This window comes from Bos javanicus, chromosome 8 (genome assembly GCF_032452875.1).
Source record: "Bos javanicus breed banteng chromosome 8, ARS-OSU_banteng_1.0, whole genome shotgun sequence".
NCBI lineage: Eukaryota > Metazoa > Chordata > Mammalia > Artiodactyla > Bovidae > Bos > Bos javanicus.
Window position 1 is genome coordinate 15327198 of NC_083875.1, and position 6590 is coordinate 15333787.

The following is a 6590-nucleotide window of genomic DNA, read 5'->3' on the forward strand; positions in this document are numbered from 1 at the left end:
AAAATGCTAACCATCATCTGAGATTTCAGCAAGTCATATTCTTTTTGTTGACGATGGATCTTGCCTCAGTGTTGATGACTGCTGACTGATCAGCGTGGTGAAGAAGAGTGGCTGTAGACTTTTCTTAAAATAAGACAACAAAGAACTTTGCTACATTGATTTGACTCTTCCATTTACCAATAATTTGTCTGTAGCATTCAATGCTGATTGATAGCAATTTACCCACAAAAGAAGTGGTTTCAAAATTGGAGTAAATCTTCTTAAGCCCACCACTGCTTTATCAACTAAATTTATATAATGTCCTAAATCTTTGTTGTCACTTCAACAATCTTCATATCATCTTTACCAGGAGTAGTTTCCATCTAAAGAAACCACTTTCTTTGCTCATCAATAAGGAGAACCTCCATATCCATTAAATTTTTATCATGAGATTGCAGGAACTCAGTCACTTCTTCATATTTCACTTCTAAATTCTAGTTCTCGTGCTATTTCTACCACATCAGGAGTTACTCCCTTCACTGAAGTTTAAACCCCTCACAGTCACCCATTAAGTTTAGAAGCTACTTCTTCTTAACTCCTGTTAATGTAGTTATTTTGACCTCTCTCCATGAATCACAAATGTTCCTCAGTTCAGTTCAGTTCAGTCACTCAGTCATGTCCAACTCTTTGCGACCCCATGGACTGTAGCATGCCAGGCTTCCTTGTCCATCACCAACTCCGGGAGTTTACCAAAACTCATGTCTACTGAGTCAGTGATGCCATCCAACCATCTCAAGTCTATCGTCCCCTTGTCCTTCAATCTTTCCCAGCATCAGGGTCTTTTTCAATGAGTCAGATCTTCACATCAGGTGGCCAAAGTATTGGAGTTTCAGCTTCAGCATCAGTCCTTCCAATGAACACCCAGGACTGATCTCCTTTAGGATGGACTGGTTGGATCTCTTTGCAGTCCAAGGGACTCTCAAGAGTCTTCTTCAACACCGCAGTTCAAAAGCATCAATTCTTTGGCACCCAGCTTTCTTTACAGTACATGACTGCCAGAAAAATCAGTCTTGACTAGACAGATTTTGTTGGCAAAGTAATGTCTCTGCTTTTTAATAAGCTGTCTAAGTTGGTCATAGCTCTTATTCCAAGGAGCTAGGGTCTTTTAATTTCATGGCTGCAATCACCATCTACAGTGATTTTGGAGCCCCCAAAAATAAAGTCTGACACTGTTTCCACTGTTTCTGATTTATTTCCCATGAAGGGATGGGACCAGATGCCATGATCTTAGTTTTCTGAATGTTGAGCTTTAAGCCAACTTTTTCACTCTCCTCTTTCACTTTCATCAAGAGGCTCTTTAATTCTTCACTTTCTGCCATAAGAGTGGTGTCATCTGCATATCTGAGGTTATTGATATTTTTCCCAGCTATCTTGATTCCAGCTTGTGCTTCATCTACCCCAGTGTTTCTCATGATGTACCCTGTGTATAAGTTAAATAAGCAGGGTGACAATATACAGCCTTGACATGCTCATTTTCCTATTTGGAACCAGTCTGTTGTTCCATGTCCAGTTCTAACTGTTGCTTCTTGACCTGCATACAGATTTCCCAAGAGGCAGGTCAGGTGGTCTGGTATTCCCATCTCTTTCAGAATTTTCTACAGTTTGCTGTGATCCACACAGTAAAGGTTTCAGCATAGTCAACAAAGCTGAAATAGATGTTTTTCTGGAACTTTCTTGCTTTTTTGATGATCCAGTGGATGTTGCAAATTGATCTCTGGCTCCTCTGCCTTTTCTGAATCCAGCTTGAACATCTGGAAGGTCACGGTTCACATACTGTCACTCCTGGCTTGGAGAATTTTGAATATTACACTACTAGAGTGTGAGATGAGTGAAACTGTGCGGTAGTTTGAGCATTCTTTGGCATTGTCTTTCTTTGGGATTGGAATGAAACTGACCTTTTCCCAGTTCTGTGGCCACTGCTGAGTTTTTCAAATTTGCTGACATACTGAGTGCAGCGCTTTCACAGCATCACCTTTTAGGATTTGAAATAGCTCAACTGGAATTCCATCAACTCCACTCACTTTGTTCATACTGATGCTACCTAAGGCCCACTTGACTTCACATTCTAGGATGTCTGGCTCTAGGTGAGTTATCACACCTCTGTGATTATCTGGTCGTGAAGATCTTTTTGTACAGGTCTTCTGTGTATTCTTGCCACCTCTTCTTAACATCTTCTGCTTCTATTAGGCCCATACTATTTCTGTTCTTTATTGAGCCCATCTTTGCATGAAATATTCCCTTGGTATCTCCAATTTTCTTGACTAGATCTCTAGTCTTTCCCATTCTATTGTTTTCCTCTATTTCTTTGCATTGATCACTGAGGAAAGCTTTATGATCTCACTTTGCTATTCTTTGGAACTCTGCATTCAAATGGGTATATCTTTCCTTTTCTCCTTTACTTTTACTTCTCTTCTTTTCACAGTTATTTGTAAGTCTTCCTCAGACAGCCATTTTGCTTTTTTGCATTTCTTTTTTCTTAGGGATGTTCTTGATCCCTGTCTCCTGCACAACGTCATGAACCTCCATCCATAGTTCATCAGGCGCTTGGTCTATCAGGTCTAGTCCCTTAAATCTATTTCTCATTGCCACTGTATAATTGTTAGGGATTAGAATTCGGTCATACCTGAATGGTCTAGTGGTTTTCCCTACTCTCTTCAATTTCAGTCTGAATTCGGCAATAAGGAGTTCATGATCTGAACACAGTCAGCTGACTGTATATAGCTCCATCGTTGGCTGCAAAGAATATAATCAATCTGATTTCGGTGTTGACCATCTGGTGATGTCCATGTGTAGAGTCTTCTCTTGTGTTGTTGGAAAAGGGTATTTTCTATGACCAGTGTGCTTTTTTTTTTTTTTTTTTTTTGGCAAAACTCTATTAGCCTTTGCCCTGCTTCATTCTGTACTCCAAGGGCAAATTTACCTGTTACTCTAGGTGTTTCTTTTCTTCCTACTTTTGCATTCCAGTCCCCTGTCATGAAAAGGACATCTTTTTTGGGTGTTAGTTCTAGAAGATCTTGTAGGTCTTCATAGAACCATTCAACTTCAGCCTCTTCAGCATTACTGGTCAGGGCATAGACTTGGATTACTGGGATATTGAATGGTTTGCCTTGGAAATGAACAGAGATCATTCTGTCATTTTTGAGACTGCATCCAAGTATTGCATTTCGGGCCCTTTTGTTGACTATGATGGCTATGGCATCTAAAATGGTAAATTCTTTCCTTACCAATTGACCTTGCACAGATCCATCAAGGAATCACTATCTGTGGCAGCTACAGCCTTATGAAGTGTATTTATTCAATACTGACTCATGAAAGGCAAAACGACAATTTGATCCATGTGCTACAGAACTGCCGTTGAGTTAGCAGGCATGAGAACAACATTAACCTCATTGGTCTCATTATACATCTACATCAGAGCTCTTGGGTGACTGTTACATTGTCAATGGGCACTAATGTTGAAAAGAATCCTTCATTTATTAATTTTCTAAGTAGTAGGTCTCTCAAGAGTTGGCTTAAGATACTCAGTAAACTAGGCTATAAACAGGTATGCTATCATCTAGGCTTTATTATTCTCTTAAAGAGCACAAAGTAGATTCAGCATCATTCTTAAAGGCCCTAGGATCTTCAGGATGGTACATAAGCACTGGTTTCTACTTAAAGTCACCAGCTGCATTTGCCCCTAACAAGAGAGTCCACTTGTCCTTTGAAGCTTTAAAGCCAGACATTGACTTATCTTCTCTACTTATTGATGTCCTAGATGGATTCTTATTACAACATAAGGCAGTTTTGTCTACAGTATGCTGTTACACGTAGCCTCCTTCATTGAATAATCTTAGCTAGATCTTCCAAATAACTTGCTTCTACAGGAGCACTTGCTGCTTCACCTTGCACTTTCATGTTCTGGAAGCAGTTTCTTGCTTTAAACCTCATGAATAGGCCTTTATTGACTTCAGACTTTTCTTCTGTGGCTTCCTCATCTCTCATAGCCTTGAATTGAAGAGAGTTAAGGCTTTGCTCTGGATCATGCTTTTGCTTAAGGAAATGTATCCAGACCATTGAAACTTTCTCCATATCACCAATAAGGCTGTTTTGCTTTCTTACCATTCCTATGTTCTCTGGAGTAGCACTTTTAATTTCCTTCAAGAACTTTCCCTTTGCATTCATGACTTGCCTTACTGTTTGGAACCAGAGGCCTAGCTTTCAGCCTATCTCACATTATGACAACTTTCCTCACTAAGCTTAGTCACTTCTAGCTTTTTGTTTAAAGTAAGAGACATGCAACCCTTCCTTTCACTTGAACACTTAGAGGCCATTGTAGGATTCCTAATTGGCCCAATTTTAATACTGTTGTGTCTTAGGGAATGGGAGGCCCCAGGAGAGGGAGATGGAACAATGGCTGATTGGTGGAGTGGTTGGAACACACATATTCATTGATTAAGTTTGCGGTGCTCAAAACAATTACAATAGCAACATCAAAGATCACTGATCACAAATCTCCATAACAAATACAATAATAATAAACAAGTTAGAAGTATTGCAAGAATTGCCAAAATGTGACATGGAAATATAAAGTGAGCAAACTGTTGGGAAAATGGCACTGATAGATTTTCTAGTAGCTGCAAAGCACAATAAAGTGTAGGACAAGACAAGGTATGCCTGCAACATACTCTAGAAAAAAAACTGAAACATACTCTAGGAAAAAAACTGAAACATCACACAAATTTTCAGGTTTCCAAGAATTTATTATTTAAGAAATGAGAAATCCCTAGAATTGAATGAAGGCCAGATTTATTTTCTACATGTTGATTGTCATAAACACATATCTTAAATGGTAATGATTCTGTAAAATATATTTATAGGCCTTATTCTCTAGTATTATCCATGAAAATAAAATCTCAAACTTACATGACACTTGTTTTAATAACAGCTGATACTTGTCAAATTGTCAACAAAAGCCAATAAAATTAAAATAAACATTATAAAAAACTAAAATGTTTGGTTTTTGTTTCAATAAGTCCATAAATATGATACTTCTTAGAATAAACATAGACATTTTGTCCCATCTCTTAGGTAGAAAAGATTTCATTTACACATAGCTAGAATGTGATCTCATGGTCTTCAGACCTTATTACTTTTATCAAGTTATCTGTGACATCTCTGACATGTACTTACCTAAATAATATTAGAGATAATTAAAAGTAAACTTCACTTGTCAGAAAAGATTTTCAGGGTATAGTGCTTTCTGATATCATTTTTATTTTATAGAAACAAATCTAAGAACCAATATGAATTGTCTTTATTTTTTTTACAAGTGCTTATGTTTATATTAAACTGTGATTTTCACAAAGCTTTCCACAATTCCCATCAAAGACTTTTCACAAACTGTGTTACGACTAAAACATTAACCCTCAAATTTTTAGGAGCACAAATCTGTGGTGCAAAGAAATTTTTAAAAGGATAAAGGTGCATATTATTAGCAGATACAGTAATAAAAATATCACAGGACATTGCAGGACAAATAGCTACAAACTCAGATTATTATGAGCCCTCCTAATACATTCCATCCATTCCAATTTTCCTATTTTCCAAAGGTATAAAAGAGGAAAAATAAAAAAAACTTTGTCTCCTAATTATGAACTCAGAAAACAACATTTATTAATTTGTAATAAAATACTCTAAACATGTTAAATAAAAATTCCTTTAGTATTTTAGAAGTATTAAATGTGTGTTTGATTGGCCTACAGTTGGAAATCCTAGATGCTGTTATGAAAAAATCCCTGAATGCTATATGTTTTCCACTGAGTGAGTAAATACAATAGAATACAAACTGTTTTTTAGGGGAAATGAATACATTTTTTTTCTTAACATCATTAATGCAACTAATTGAATTAAAATTATCCAGTTCATGGATTATCCTCAGTGTTAAATGTTCCATTACACAGGAAGATGAATTATTAATCCTCTCAAAGGTAAACTGGACAGTTCTCTTTAACCTAAATCTCCCCTTCTAATTGAGTATTTCAAGACATTATAAATATATGGCTAAACATCTATCAAAAATGATCTAATCGGCAAATATCAAATTCTATAGCACTTGAGATGTTACATTTTAAAAACTTTATACCCACAAAGGCAAAGTCTTACAATTAGATGAGTTTGGGACTGGCATTAATGACATATTATGGAAATTAAGGAACAGAAATAACTTCAACCAAGGAAAGACATGTAAGTACTGAATTCTTAAACAGTGTTTATAGTATTAATATAAAATTGATTATGCCCTGGGATCATCATATTTTTCCCAAATGTCTAGTTCCAAACAATACTAAAGTTTTCCTTCCATTTGGTTATATTAATTTTCATTGCTTCGGAGTACAGTGTTTTGAAGTACAATTGAGTGAGCAATTCACCTTGAAATTTGCTTAATGGCATATTAAGTCTGATCCAAAGCCAAAGGAATTTTAGTTATAAGTAGGTTAAATTTCCATTCTTGATGATGTAGGAATTTGGAACAATCGATTTTGATAACTGTACCATAATATGGGCTTCCT